This window comes from Lupinus angustifolius, unplaced genomic scaffold (genome assembly GCF_001865875.1).
Source record: "Lupinus angustifolius cultivar Tanjil unplaced genomic scaffold, LupAngTanjil_v1.0 Scaffold_531, whole genome shotgun sequence".
Classification (NCBI taxonomy): Eukaryota; Viridiplantae; Streptophyta; class Magnoliopsida; order Fabales; family Fabaceae; genus Lupinus; species Lupinus angustifolius.
The window spans coordinates 61,445-79,097 of record NW_017727883.1 but is presented as its reverse complement, the minus strand read 5'-3'; positions in this window follow the sequence as shown (position 1 = coordinate 79,097).

Here is a 17,653-nt window from a genome sequence, read left to right as displayed (position 1 = left end):
AGAGGAGAAGATGTTAGAAAGAAACTATGTTTAATTTTGATGCGATTTGTAAAAGTATTACATTACTAATCAATCACATATTATTATTTTACTTTTATATATATATTACTAGTTTAATTAATGCTTATGCATAATGGTATAAGGATTTATATATATATGGACAATTATTTTTTTACATTAACACCACTATTCCATCCCGGTCAATTGGACATATCGTCCGATCAGGATGGAACCCATTTGACCAAACAAGGCACAAGTAGACATGAACAATGCTCTTACTCACATTCACATAAGCCTCATAAATACTGCTGACACTTTATTAAATACATCCACTAATTGGGTTATGTCATGCCTCCTGAAAAGACAGTTTGTCCTATTGGGTTAAACAAGTCCAACTTGTACACTTGCGTCACCTCATGTCATGTGTCGTTGTTCCTGACATCTCATTCAATGCGTCCCTAGTTGAACTCTATTATGCCACCTGCAACTTCAACATGTCCCCTCTAACAAGAACGGCCAGACATGAACCTACTATGCGGTGGGGACAGACCTGCTACGTCCCTATGACGCACAATGCCAAGTCACCATCAACCACTAGATAGATAACACATCACCACATCATTAACTATAAATAAGAGGTGTCCCCTTATGAAAGGTATCTGATATATTCTCATATTCTCTCACATCTTAAATACTTCACTCACTTTCATAAACATATTAACTCTCTCATTCATTGCCAGTGTAACACCTTAATTTGGATAATAATATACAAGTGGAAACATGTCCATAAAAATAATTTTATAGCATTAAACTTTCCTTGATGTATATGAATAACACCTCAAATATAAAAATGAAATAAAATATTATTAACTTAAATCCACATAATAAACTAGACTTTGTCTAAAGAGGATAAGAATAAAGTCTTAAAATACCATCAAACAAATAAATGTCTACATAAAAATACAAGATAAAATTAGCAAATAACAACAAGCTATCATCTATAATAGTGGCTTGTTTGTGGTTCTTCCATCTGGTACTCAATCATTTCTTAGAACATCCTGGAAATGTCAAAACCCAAATATAGTGAGATAAAAATCTCAGTAACACTAAAATGATAAAACTTTTAAAAATATGACATTCCTATACGTAACAAGTACATAAAATCTCCATAAGGAACAACAAAAGAGAAATAACGATACTTTCACTTAATTTTATATTCTAGTTCATTACACATAACTTAAATATAAATAAGAAGAATGCAAATCGGACACATCATAATGCTTCAATCAATTTGCATATAGCATTAATCGCCACAAACTCTCAGCCCATGATTAAAAGTTTGCACACAACATGCCTGTTGGAGGTGTCAGCCCCTCACTCGGTGCCCCGAGTTCGTAGGAATGTCTTACCCCGTTTCTGGAATAAGTTTGTCTTCATGCGATTGAGAATTCGATTGTCTATGCCCAGACCAATCAATAAATCTAGAGATCCCCCTCATTAGTTAACATAATTGAGTTATAGACCCCATTACACTAAACATAATTTGGACATGATTATAAGTAAATAAAGATATAAACATCACATACATAACAAAATATAACATAATAAATAAGATCTATTCAATATTCATCATATAAAGAAAACTAGGAACAATATATAATTTCTTTCATAAAAACCAATGTGAGAATATATGCTATTAATTTAGTGTAATGAAACAATAGCCCTTGTTGTATTTAAATACGCCTAAGGCTGATCATCAATTACAAGTTTTGTTGAAATATTAAATATACATATCAGTATAGAAATCATAAGATGCCTATATATCTATATCATGATTATCTAAGCTAACATTCATTTATTATAATAATAGTAATATAGGTATAAACAATCATTCATAATAAACTCAAATATACTACTAATTCTATTTGCATGTTATAATATATAATTCAATTCAATAATTTGAAACATTCGTATGGCAGCAAAACAATATAATTGTACAATAGAAATTTCACTCAGGAATTAAGAGGACAAAATGTTGGTCTCATAAATGGACTCATACATCTATTTATATAAAATAAACATAGAGTCAAGAAAATTATATAAAGAAGTGCATAAAAAGGAAGTCATGTGCGTTTTATTTACAACAATTGATGATGGAACTATATATAAAAGAATATGTAGTAAAACAAGAAAGAAGCCATGAAGTATAAACTGTAATTAACATCTATCAATCTACCTTCAATTCTTCCTTTTTCATGGAGTTTTAAGGGTTCTAGTGTTACCTGATAATGAGTTTAAGGAGAAACTTTGTTCGTTCTCTTCCCTTCCTATTTTTCCTTTCCTTCGCTTGTGGTTGTTAGGGTTTCCTTTTCTTCTTACTCTTATATTTAGAAAAATATAATCTCTTGTTTACTATTAAATAAAAACATTATCTATTTTATTCTCTTAATTAATTATCATTATACTATTCAAATTCTAATTATATTTTAAAATAACACACACTTTATTTAACTAAGACTAGACATATTAAAAAGATCATATAACAATCATTTCATACAAACTCAAAATCATACACACTAATTATAATAATTCAATTTATTATTATTATTATGGGGTGTTACAACTAGCATTTACTCTCATTTACTCTCATTTGTTCTTCATCAATCTTCCTTAAACTCATACTGACTTGGGTGTCAGAGAACATTTTCCGATACCTCCACCGACGGGTCCAAGCTTCATTACAACCCATCTCTAGAAGCAAGCTACTCAATCAAATCCTCCGTTTCGGCCATATCCGATCAACACAAAAGAACATTGGCATCATCTATGGCTTACCTACAACATGATAACTACCTGAAACCAAACATAACCCCTCAGTCAAGTAGAACCAGTTACAACAAACATGCCTCCCAACTACCACACTCCATCCATCGATCCTCCATCAGAAACAAAACCATCCAGCCAAAGTCACCCTCCAAATCCTATCCCAGAACCACCCAATACTCAACAACTCCTCCAAATAATCCAAACTAAAGGCCAAATCATCCAACAACAAGTCAAACTACTAGCCGAGCTCCGACAACAAAAACCCGAAACAAGCAACAGACCCTCACGACCAGTTGCGGACGAGCAGTGCGTCGACTCGCCAAAGAATCCCGACCTATACTCACAGCCCCCTAAACAAAAAAACTACACACACAAACCATCCATCCAACTATAATCCCTTAGGGGTCGAGCACCCTTCATCGAGACAATTTTGTCTTCACCTCTACCCACGCACTTGACCAACCTAAGCAACAATTATCAGTATGATGGTACATCCGACTCCTAGGACCATTTAGACGTCTTCGAGGTGACTACGCTTTTTCATAGGGTGACCGATCCTATCATGTATCAGGCTTTCCCCTCACTCTGAAACACGCTGCTCTGTAGTGGTTTACTCGCTTGCCGCCAAACAACATAAAATAATGGACAATCTTGGTCGATAGGTTCAACATCCGGTTTAAAGGGAGCAAGGAACAACCAAGGTCTTCCTACACCTTGTCCGGTATTCGGCAAGGACAACATGAACCCATTCGTACATATATGGATCGATTCAATATAGAGGCCATGAAGGTCCGCACCTTAAGTCTCGATGTGGCGGTGCAAATCTTAGTTACAGGCATGCAAGATGGTCTTTTTAGACATGAGTTATCCAAATACTTCGACCTTACAATGGAAGACCTCCGATTAAAAGCTCAACAATTCATTAACCTAGAAGAAACCTATGCTACCCGATTATTGTAACACCTCAGTTCTGACATGCGACCCCTCGACCCCATGAATATACCGAGTGTGACACTCACAAGCTTAAATACTCCCTACATTATTTTATTCCCCATAAGGGGGAGCCTTCCGCGACTCAAACCCGTGACCTCGGGGACAAATAGTCAGAACTGGGGTGTTCGAGTCGCGGAAGGCTCCCTTTCTGGGGAATAAAATATTGTAGGGAGTATTTAAGCTTGTGGGTGGTACACTCGGTATATTCATGGGCTCGGGGTCATATGTCATAATTGGGGTGTTACAATCGTCCTTCAACCATACAACGTATCACCCCCTCACGGGAAACCAAAAAGCCAACATTCCATGACCACCCCAAAGATGACCCACCACGACCACCTAAAAAATTCAAATGCACTACCTACACTCCCCTTAATGCCAACCGCTCTAGGATTCTCCAAGAGGTCATGGCCACTCATCTTGTCCAACTCCCCAAAACCAACCCATGTAGGAAGTTGGAAACCCAAAATCGATCTAAGTGTTGTGACTTTCACATTCTATTGGACACATAACATAGGATTGTACCCAGCTCCACGACACAATAGAACACTTGATACAAGCTGGCCACTTACAAGTTTTCATCGCCAGGGTGACCCGACAAGGACGGTTATCGCCATCACGTTGACCCAGCTCCTCCAAGAAATCAACAAGAACATCCTTCAAACAGGGAAGGGTAGAGACGTATTGTTCCAACAACCAGTGAGCGAGGAGCCTAGTTGTTGTTAATGTCATCTCTGGAGGGTTTTCTATAGGGGCACTTCAAGAGCGGCTCAAAAAGGATATGTCATGGAAGTAATGCAAGTTAGCACCAAAAACACATGCTAACAAGGCGAAAATAGGGTTACACCCCAATCTCATTTGACAACCATGATTACAAAGGTGTCGTTTGAGGCCATGAGGATCTCGTAGTCATTACAACTAAGCTGAACATCAAGAAAGTCGAAAGAATTTTCATCGACCAAAGCAGTTCAACATACATCATGTTCCAAGATCTGTTTGAAAAGATGGAGTTGAATGACCAAGATTTGTTACCATATAATGGCTAGTTGGTGGACTTCACCGACTAATGAATCACCCCACGTGGGTACGTGGACATCTCGTTGACAATTGGCGAACAACCTTTGACACGAACAATTTAGGCCAAGTTCTTGGTCATTGTTTGCAAGTCTGCTTATAATGTCATTCTTGGCCGGCAAATGTTAAATTGGCTTGAAGTAATGATCTCCACATCATATTTGTGTATAAAATTCATATCCTCTAATTTTCGAGTGTGTATAGTAAAAGACGATCAACATAGTGCCAAGAGCTATTACTATATGAGCCTCCGGCCAAGTCAACCCACAAGGAAAGAACCGCCCCTAACCAAATGGAAAAGGGGTGTTCATTTAGTGGAATTAGTCGCCATAGCAGATGAATGAGAATTCCAGCCACAACCGGAAGGTGAAAAAACTTTCCTACAACTCGGGCCGAAGCAAGACAACTTGGTATACATTGGTAACACCCTCACATAAGCTGAAAGGTCAAGGCTGGTTGAATGTTTGAATGGCAACAAAGTCCTCATTGTTTAGTCTGCTAGCGACATGCTAGGGATTTCCCCTTCGATCATCTGTCACTGGTTAACCACTCACCTTGGGGCAAAACCCATCACGCAAAAAAGAAGAAAAATGGGTATTGAGATATCAACCAAGGTCTCTAAACTCCTTAAGGCTATTTTTATTCGAGAAATTAATTACACCACTTGGTTGGAAAATGTGGTGTTGGTCAAGTAATCATCCGAGAAGTGGCGGATGTGCGTAGATTACACAAACTTTAACAAGGTATGTCCTAAAGATCCATATCCCCTTTCCAAAATATCGATCACTTGGTAGACAACTCCTTTGGTTACCAATATCTATTTTTCAAGGATGCCTACTTAGGTTATAATCAAATCCCCATGTACCCACTGGACCAAGATAAAGTTGCCTTCATCACACACAAGACAACTTACTGCTACACTATCATGTCGTTTGGGCTAAAGAATACGGGGGCCACCTATCAAAGAATGATGAATAGGGTATTTGAGGACCAGATCAGTCAGCACATGGAAGTATATATGGATGACATGATTGCCAAAATCCTTCATGGGGAGGATCATGTTTCTATTCTTGAAAACATATTCAAGCGACTGTGCAAATACAACATGCGACTCAACCCGAAAACGTGCACCTTTGGGGTGGAAGTCGGGATATTCCTCGGCTTCTTGTTGACCAGCTGAGGTATAGAAGCAAATCCTACAAAATGCTAGTCCGTCATAGATATGTGTTGCCCTCGCTTAGTAAACGAGGTCCAACAATTGAATGGACGATCGACAGCCTCGTCTAGATTTCTTCTCATAGTTGTGAAGCATTCTCTTCCACTTTTTCAACTGCTCAAGAAAAGTAAAAAGTTTGGATGGTAAGATGATTATGGAAAGGCCTTCCTATTTTTCAAGCAATACTTAGCTACCCCCTAGTCCTCACTAAACTGAGGCCCGGTGAGACATTGTACTTCTACCTCGCTATGGCTGATGAGGTTGTGGCAACCGCTCTAATCCAAGAAAATGAAGAAGGTGAGAACCCAATCTATTTTACAAGCAAAGCCTTATAAGGCCTAGAGCTCAGGTATCAGAAATTAGAGAAGGTGGCCTCTGCCCTCTTGGTGGTAGCAAGACGGTTGCGTCAATACTTTCAATCCCACCCTATGGTGGTAAGTAGGAATGACAATGAAAATCGAACCTATGGGTACCCGCTTGAACCAAACCCGAAATTAATAGGAAAAAGACCCTAACCCGAACTCGCCCTGAAGTAATGTAATTCAATTTAAAATTGAAATTTCTATCTAGTGTCTATTGTTTTTAATTTCTAATTTTACTTTATATACTATTGGATCTTCAAACATAAAAGAAATGAAATAATATGAGAGAAAATAGGAATGCTAGAGAAAAATGAAACGAAAATGATATCATATTTTCCGTAGTACATATATAATTTTCGGGGTTTTTTCGGTTTTGAGTTACCCAAAACCCGACGGGTTCGGGGATGTTATCTTTATTTTCAACCCATTGAGTTCGTGTTTGGGTTTTGAATTTTGGGTTTAGGTACGTGCAAACCCGGCCCCGACCCGCCCTGTTGCCATTCCTAGTGGTAAGAACCAATAAACCTATACGACATATCCAACATAATCCAGAATTGGTTGAACAGATGATCTCCTGGTCAATTGAGCTTTCACAATTTCACATCTAGTATGAACCCAAGAGATCCATCAAAATTCAGGTCCTCACAGATTGTGTTGCCGATTTGACCACCCAGATAGATAATTAAGGACGAACTTGGACAATCTACGTAGACGGGTCATCCAATCCCAATTGTAGTGGGGCTGGAGTCTTGCTAGATAATGGCCACGACATGACTATTAAACACTCATTGACCTTCACCATCACCACTTAAAAGTAGCAAGTTGAGTATGAAGCATGCATAACCGGTTTGCAATTGGCCAGAGAGGTCGGCGTAGTAAAGGTAGCTATTTGTAGTGATTCTCAATTGGCTGTCTCACAAGTAACCGACACTTAACAAACCAAAGACATTATATTGGGTAAATACTTGGATAAGGTGAAAGAACTAATGGCTAAGTTTGAGGCAGCCTCCATCCGACATGTCCCAATAGAAGAGAATGTATCAACATACATGCTCTCCAAATTAGCCAGCATAAAAACCCAGAGAGTAATAGGTCGGTAATTCAAAGGACCATTTTGAAACCCAACATCATGACCATTAAGCAAATGACTATCTTGGACGACTACACTGGTCCTATTATCGGATACCTGCTAGATGGTGATCTCCCAAAAGACCAGAAAGAAAGACAATGGTTCCTCCGGTATAACTCCTAGTACACGTTAGTGCAAGTCTCATTATATTGTTGGGGCTTTTCCGCTCCATTGGTCAAATTCCTCGGGCCCGATATGGCATAGTATGTGCTCCAAGAGATTCTTGAAGGGAGTTGTGACCACCATCTTGGGGCGACCTCCCCAACAAAGAAGGTGTTGCGAGCAGGTTACTATTGGCCGACCATCAAGAAAGATGTCTCGGAGTTGACCAAAAGGTGCACACCATGCTAGTTGTTTGTCGATTTGCACAAGGCCCCACCTGAAGAGTTGACCACCACCATGACCCCTTGGCCATTTTGTAGATGGGACATGGATAATTTGGGACCCTTCCCGACAACATCTGGACAACTTAAGATCTTGATAGTTGTAGTAGACTATTTCACCAAATGGATAAAAGTTGAGGCATTGTCAACCATTACTTCGGCCAACATCTAGAAATTCACATAGAGAAATATCATCACCTGGTTTGGAATCTCGGCCATATTGCCACTGATAATGGTACCCAATTCTCAGATCAAAAATTTGGAGAATTACTGTCTGAGTTACATATCAAAAAACATTTTACCTCAGTGGAGCATCCACGGACGAATGGATAGGCAAAGGCAGTCAACAAGGTCATCTTGAATGGGATCCAGAAAAGATTAGATAAAGGTAAGGGCGCTTGGCCCAATCAACTACACTATGTCCTCTAGGCCTATAGCACAACCCCTCATTCTACTACTAGTGAAATGCCATTCAATCTCACATATGGCGTTGAGGCAATGATCCTGGTAGAAATTAGGGAACCCACCTGGCTGAAATTGCAATTCGGTGAAGCTGCCAATTCTACTCTCCTACGACACAACTTAGACTGAATTGAAGAGAAACAGAGCCTTGACCAAATCAGAGAAGCAACTATCAGAAGACGAACCTCTGATAAATACAATGCCTCAGTTGTCCCTGACATTGGTAAAGCCAAAAAAAGGTGGCATCAAACTGGGAAGAGCCTTACCGAGTAAATGATAAAATCGGTAAAGGCGCATAAAAACTGACAGATTTGAATGGAACTGAGATATCTCAAACGTGGAATGCCACAAACCTTCGAGTTTTTTATTCATAGCACAATTAAATGTAATGTCGACCCTATATGCGGCTGGACAAAACCATGTAATCACGAAAAAACAAACTTCTATACGACAATGAGGTATTATTCAAAATTTCTTTTTGTAGAACAAAAGTAGTCCCCATTTCTCGACATACAAAATAAACATCCTAGGATGATAACCAGTTCCCCCTGACCGATATCCATCAAAGCCCCCCAAAGGCGTGGACCTCATTATACTTTGACGACAGCTTATTACATAAACACCACATGACAAGGACCAGTTCCCCCTGGCCGATATCCAACAAAGCCCTTCCTAGGTTGGACTCTGTCCTTCTTTGACAACGACCTATTACATAAACACCCTAGGACGAGGACCAATTCTCCTTCGCTGATATCCAGTAAAGCCCCACAAAGCGTGCACTTCGTCCTACTTTGATAGTGATTTATTACATAAACACCCCATGACGAGGACCAGTTCCCCATGGCCAGTATCTAGCCAAGCCCCTCAAAGGCGTGAACCTTGTCCTACACTGATAGAATCCTATCATATAAACACCCTAGGACGAGGACCTAGTTCCCCCTGGCCGATATTCAAAAACGCCCCTCAATGGCATGGACCTTATCCTACTTTGGAAGCGACCCATCACACAAACACCCCATCAACCAGTACATGCTCGGTCTCAAAGTACTTGGCAATCAAGGCAACCATGATGCTGATCAACCTCAATCGCTTCGACAAATTGGGTAGAGGCGTGTCGTCCAACACCTCCCTTATATCTGGACTCATCAGGTTGGTATCCACTTCCTCTGGGACGACGTATATATGGTGGCTTGGGCTTTTTCTTTCCCCTTGCCCGAATGAACAGAGGATTTCCCCTTCCCCGACCTAGAGCGAGCTGAGGTGGCTGCCTCCTCGTTAGTTGAGACGACTTGGATCCCAGCTGAATCAACATCGGTAGGGTTGACTGATGGATTGAGTCGTTAGCTTAGTTTATCAGCTCGTACCATGCCCGACAGGGAGAATGGTCTTTGATTCTCACTAGGGGCAGACCTTTCCCTAGGATCTCCAGCAAAAAGATTCGACAAGCTTGTCAGCACCTGCTTGGAGGCACCAGACGCCTACTTCTGGTTCTTCGGAGCGGCATGTTTCAACAGTTTGCTTTGGTCCAGTCCATCACCTATTTTAGATGCTACAAAAAATCGACAAAAGCAAGGTAAAGGCATATTAGAAAAACACAACTAAGTTTACCCTGAAAGCCCAAGCAAGAAACTTACCGACCAACCCCTCAAAAACAGAATCACTTTGTGTCAGGGCATAACATTCTAGGGTCATGCTAGACTCCACCCAGTCTAGCATCTCCCTAGCCGTGGCTGCCTCCCAGGTATCTAGGTCTTCGAAAGAATAGCTGAATTTGTCATCCAACTTCTAATGTATCCCACCATCCTAGGAGAAAGGGAATGATGGATTCCCATTCTTCCCACAGGCCCACGTATGACGGCTCCGTCGAGCCTCTACCCACTAAAAACCAACCTTCTAGTTTTTTTTACTTATCCTACAAAGGAATGGAGGAGGGTGTGTTTGTTCTTTGATTGAAGACACGTCCACCCCCTGACGACCATATTCGTTCTCGTCCTTATTGGTGTTGTGAGTCACCTAGAACATCCAAAAAAGTAGTCGGATGGTGCAGGGCAGCTCCATCACATCACAAAAAATCTTGAAAGCTCGGATGAACCCCCAAGCATTCGGGTGTAGTTGAGACGACACCACCTAGAGGTGCCTTAGAACGACAACGTACTAACCATCGAAGGGTATTTTCACCCCGATCCTTGATGAGCAATATATTACACACTATTCATAACCTTAATTTAGCATGATTGATGATTCTTGGTGCCTAATTCACCTTGTTTCACATGGTTTAGTGTTTTAGACTTTATTGGACTAATATTCCTAAAATGAGTTAATTTGGGATTATTTGGCCTAATTAAATCTATTATCATTTTCAGATCACATTTGGCACCAACGGCATTTTGAGCATTATGGAAGTCGAGGATATGTGTTGAAGTGAAGATTGTATTTTTAATTTAGGAGTTGTTTTTATTGTAATTTAGCTTTGGGCCCATTGTTTAGGCCCAATTCGGTTTATGTGTGTTGGAGGGGTTAAATTCGGATTCCCCACTCCAAACACACACACTTTTACTTTCACTCACAAAACAAAATCACATTTTCCGTTTTCCCTCTTTGTGCTCTGCTAGGGTTTAACTCCTTCTTCATTTTCTCATTTTCGGTTTGCTCTTCCATTGCCATGGAAGGCTAAATTTCTGGACTAAGTTCATTTGGTAATGTATCACAACTCTTGAGGTTTTGTTATTAATGCATTTTCGGTTTCTTTATTGTTGATTTCTTCTATCTTAGTTCTGAATATGGTTTGCTTAATGCCATTGCTTAGAAACTGGTTGGTTGAGTTTATCTTCACTTAGTTGATTTACTCTCTCTAGTGCATGAATGCTTAGTTCGTGTGAATTTGTTAATCGTTTCATGCTTATACTGATTTCGCCTAGATTAAGGTTTAGGTTCTGGAACTTTGAATTGATTAACGCTTAGTTAATTGATTCTCAACAAATTCGGAAGTTAATGGTTGGAATCTGAAAATAATCTTTTGAAACCGACGATTGAGTTGTGAACAAACGAACCAAAGGGATTTAGCCGTTTTATTACATTGTTTAACTACTGTTTCTGAATTTGATTTATGTTCATACTATCCAACAAAAAAAACCCCCTTGTGTGTGTGTGAGTATAAGGTGTTTGAAACTTTTCTTGAAAGATAATCCTTGGTAAACGACCTAGGACTCACTTCCTAGTACTGCATTTTTAATTGTTATATTATTTGTATCGGGTACGACTTCGATCAATCCTACGAGTAATGTATTCGTTCATATAGAAACTCCACTTGTTCTCAGTCTCTGGTAAGAGGTCTTGGCATACCCTGTCATTAGCCTCGGGGGCATACAAACAAATGTCGTTGGCCTGCTTGACCAAGAGGTTGATGCTCTTCTTAGCAATAATACCCATGTACGAACTAGGGATGCCTAACACCTCATGGTCCACCCACCAATATTGCGAATCCAGATGGATCAACGCCTCTAGGAATGCAAATAGATCAGCTCGATCGATGAAATTTCTCCCTATTGTCAACCTATCACCAAAGGAAGCGTCAGAATCTGCACTGGATATCCCATCCAGGACCGACTGCCACTTCTCAAGAAAATTTGCCCGGTCCAGAGCGGTAGTATTCCTTCTTACCCTTCCCCTCCTCCGGTTACCTAGTAACGATGAGGGCGAAATGTCTCTCCAACCATAACCACAGGCATATGCGAAACTCGTACGCCAATGGTGACAGGTTGACAAGGAAGTAAAAAAGGTGGAGGTATGGGTAAGACCGCCACTTCATTAGAGCTCGAGTCATGCTCAACACAAGGGTCCATAAAGGTACACTAATTAAAAATAACAGGTAAAAAGGGAAGGAGAGAGAGAATCACCGGGTAAGAAAAGCTAAGGATGCAAGCAAAAGGTTCAGTAAAGAAGATAGCCCGGTAGCAGCAAATTGCAAGAAGAAATTTCAAGACGAGAACATGTGGCGAATGGGAAACAAGCAATCATGACTCGTGACCTTTGACGTTCGGATGCCTCATACAAAAGGTGGCTCTAGCCTCCACGTGTCAACCACTAGTAAAAGCACAACAATAACTACCACGTGTACCAGCTATCACCAAATCACCATAAAGATTCGAATCACATCTACAAACCTTTGGCATACTCTACCACGTCCCCAGAAGGTAAGCGCCACTTCAACCTTCCGACCAACTAATTTCCCTCGGAAGGATCAGTCTCTCCAATTGCATGGTCAGATCTCACGTCATCCTCCCAACCAACTCACCCCTACTAGTCAAACAAGCTAGTATGACCGGGCAAGAGGGCACTTCCTTTCAGGGCATTATTTTGTTTCAAATCAGTCGTGCATTTTGACACCCAAGATCGCCCAAGAACAAGTAGAATGTGCCAACATGCTCAATCACCAAGCATGATAACAGACTGCGGACCTGTTCTATCTCGGTCAATCGAACATCTCGTCCGACCAGGATGAAACCCATCCGACCAAACAAGGCACAAGTAGACACGGACCAGACCCTTACGTCACCTTCACATAAGCCTCATAATTGCCGCTGACACTTCATTAAATGCATCCCCAATTGGACTCTACCACGCCTCCTGAAAATACAGTCTCTCCCATTGGGCCAAACAAGTTCACTTGGAGGCTTGCGTCACCTCATGTTAAGTGTCACTGTTCTTGACACCTCATTCAATGTGTCTTCAATTGAGCTATGACATGCCGCCTGTAACTCCAACATGTCCTCTTTGACAAGCACGGTCAGAGACGAACCTACTATGCAGTATGGACAGGCCTGCTACGCCCCTATGACGCACATTGTCAAGTCACCATCAACCACTAGATAAATGACATGTCGCCACATCATTTACTATAAATAAGGGGTATCCCCTTATAGGAAGTATTTGATATATTCTCATATTCTCCCACCTATTAAATAATTCACTCACTCTCATAATCATATTAACTCTCTCATTCATTGCTAGCGTTTACTCTCATCTACTCTCATTTATTCTCCACCAATCTTCCTTAAACTCATACTGATTTGGGCGTCGGAGAACCTTTTTCAGGTACCTCCAACGATGAGTCCAAGCTTCATTCCAACCCATCTCCAGAAGCAAGCTACTCAACCAGATCCTTCGTTCCGGCCATATCCGATCAATACAAAAGAACAACCACATATATGATCTATTTGTTGACCTTGTCATAATTTATACATCTTCCAATGTTTGACTTACCTACATCTTTTATCAAAACCTTCTATCCTATACAAAAATTAGTATTTTATTAACAAAAGTGACTACTCATGTCAGGTATGCTCAAATTTAAGCTTCTGAGTACATTTGCTATTATAGCTCGATGAACTACATTTAAGAGTGATGAGGATTGGATCTTCACCTTCATAAAATATCTTATTTCATATATCACTTATTTTGATTGGTCGATAAAATATAATTTAAAATTATTTAATTTAAATATCAAATAATTCAAACTTTTATATGAAAAATGTAATCTACCAATTTGAATATCGAATATCAAATTTAATCGTTACTTTTAATAAAATAGTTAGATCTAAAATGGTGATGATGAGTCATGGGTTGAGCTGATGAATGATTTGGGCAAGTGGTTTAAGTAGAATAATTAGTTGTGGGAGATAAAGCCCTTATATATTTTGAAACTGTGCAACTATGATATAGAGCAATCCCTTATACTATGTTAGTGAGTCTTATTTTGGATGTGGAAGGAAGGAAATAGATGATTTATAAAGAGTCTACATGCTTGGGAGTTAAGGTAAAGAGATATAAATATTTCAAAGTTTTTATGGAGGCATATGAAATTTTTCATATGCCATGGTTCCCAAAATTTAGAGGATTTCTCGAACATATGTTAAAGTATCCAAATGCATTTATTAAAATTTTATAAGTATATTCTTGTCCATTTTTTATTATTAATTATTTTTTATGGGGAGAGTAAAACAATATTATTGTATTATCATTATTTTAGTCTCATCTTATTTCACATTCCTAAATAATGAAGAGGTTTAGCTTATTAGTCGTCATTTCCTTTATTGCCCCTTCATCTCTCATTCTCTTTCTCTCGTAACTCCTAAACATAACATTAGAGATTGAAGTACCTCATTTCATTTGTGTTGGGATATTTGGTTTTGTAAACTTATGTTGTTATAATTTCTACGATTATTAAATGGAATTAACTTTGTGCTGAACAAATTCAATATTTGTGGATCTAGAATTTGTACACTTTTTTCTACTTATTTAAGAGTGGATTATAATCAATTCATAATTGATAAATTATTCAATGACATAGTTGAAAATTCTTAGGGAGTCGCACATTAAATCAACAAAACATTGATCTATTGGTATAAAGTTTCGTTAGATCCCTAGAAAAACTGAAATATCATGAGTTTGATTGTCTTAATAGTACCCAAAAAAAAGAATCACACATAGGCAATTGTCTTAATTGACATTTCTTAAAAGCTCCAACATTAAAATGTGGTGTATGGGGATTTCTTCACTTATCTAGGAAAATTAAGTAAGCATAAATTATATGAGTATTATATTTATACCTCTGGGAAATTATCATGAGAAAAATTCATTTATAATATTATTCAACGTTCTTAATAATTAATTAAAAAATGTATGTATTAAATGTGTATAATTCACAATTTTCTTACTAATTAATGGGGAAAATGTATTTAGTGACTATATATAAAGTTTTAGAATAAAATATTATACTAATAACTAATCACTAATAGTTCATCACTATCAGATATAGTAATTCATCCAAAAAAAATCATTCACATTAGTTAAAGAAATAAAGACAAAATTAATTTTTTTTTTCTCGATTCTCCTTTGCTAATTGTTCATTTTCTTCCACTACTCTAATCCAATATCTTGTGGTTTTCTACTCTTTTTCTTAAACCCTAACGTTTCAACCACACCTTCAGTACTTTTTGCACTTATACATCCTTTTGGGGAAGAGTTGGATTTTAAAGGAAAATAAAGAAAGTTGAAATAAAATGATTTGGCCATGTGCATTTTACTCCCAAATCTTTTCTTTCTTTCTATTGTCTTCTAAAAAACCAACTCAAACTTTGGAGAATAATGGAAAGAAGAAAATTTGGAAGTCATGAAATATATTTTTTAGAATGAGGTTTGAAGATGCAAGTTTCAAACATACCCTTGACTTTCTTCTTACTTACCTCTATATTTGTTAATTCACAATTTTGTTGTTTTATTTTAATTATCGAATCAACTTAAATTGAGACCTCACCTACCCAAAAAAAGTTAAATTAAGCCCTCTTGCTCACTTGCATTTATTTATTTCCCATTTTCGGGTCGGGTAAAACCCGAAACTTTGGTCCATGCTCAAACGTCTCACGAATCATATGTTACTTTTATTGTGCACTGTAAACACTATCACCAATGACATATTGTATATGGCTCTCACCACCGGATCTGACAATGTCTCATATGCTTTTATGATCTCAATGAAGTCCACATCATCACCATCATACTCCGCCCATCGTTTCACCACCGTGTCGAGGTGGTAGAGTTTTGTGAGGTTTTGATAAGTCGACTTTATATCTGTTGGTGACGCATCCTGCACCATCCGCAACACTTCATAGAAGCTCACCATATGTCGTTGTGACTCCATCATTGTCGGTCTTGCCTTAGTCGTTGTCACAACACTAAGAGATACTATGAAGGCCATTAAGGATTACCTGGTTCCATTGCTATTCTTTCTTGGTGCTTTCTTTGATACTTAACTTTCTGGTTTCCCTTTGTTATCACCTCTCCTCCTTCCCTTTCTGAGTTCCTTGATGATTAGGAACTCAGTTTTCTTCCTTCTACTCTATAACAATGCACTAGACTTTCTTTTATGTAAAACCAAGATCTCTTTATTAATCTTGGTTTTAGTTTCTATTCGTAAGAATAGAATGAATTCCTTATGTCCAGAATGGAATTGCCACACTTTTTATTTTTTGTGCATGTTAGGAGGAGTTATATATAATGAAAACTGCCCATGAAGTGAGAGGGGAGGGAGTTGACAAAACCCTCACTAATCTAATCATTTAATTGCCAACCATCATCATATTAGACACTTTCATTCAGATTAGTGACTTTCATGTACATGGACCACATTGATTATTAAATTAATCTAACAATCTCCCACTTGGTCCATGTGATGACTTGAAGATTCATAACTTTACTTGCGCTCTTTTATTGAACCTTACAAATCATCATCCTTTAAATTGAGCTGAAATAATTGAATCATGGCGGTCACAAATTATATGAGGCAACCTTATCCCTTCCATGTGTCACAATCATCTCAACCCAACCCACTTTAATTTGAGTCTTCATTTACCTTTCAAAGACTCACCAAGTTATCTCATTAAAACTATACAAGTACATTCTGTAATATAGATAACTTAAACTTTAATTATGGAAACGAAACTTTCATTGAATTCAAATGTGTCATACGACAATGAGCAAACATCCATACATGTATATATACATCAGGTATAATCACATTAACAAGGACTTATCTATAATGCCCATCCTTTCTACATGGCCAGTGTAAATCTTGGGCGGCAACCCTTTACTTAACGGATCCGCTACCATTAAATTGGTACTAATATGCTCTATAGACACTTTCTGTTTCCGTACTTCTTCTTTAACTGACAGGAACTTTAAATCCATATGTTTAGTACCTCTAGAATACCTGTCATTCTTAGAGAAGAAGACAGCTGCGGAATTATCACAATAAAACTTCAGCGGCCTAGCTACACTTTCTATAATGCCAAGTCCTGAAGTAAAGTTCCGCAGCCACAATGCATGATTTGTGGCTTCAAAGCATGCCACAAACTCAGCTTCCATGGTGGACGTAGCAATTGTAGACTCTCTACCGCTTCTCCATGAAATGGCTCCTCCAGCCATTAGGAAGATATACCCAAATGTAGATTTCCTTGAGTCCATACATCCTGCATAGTCTGAATCCGAATAACCGATCACCTCAAGATGATCTGACCTTCTATACGTGAGCATGTGATCCTTAGTGCCTTGCAAATATCTTAGAACCTTCTTTGCAGCTTTCCAGTGGTCCATTCCGGGGTTACTTTGATATCGGCCTAACATTCCAACAGCAAAACTGATATCCGGCCGA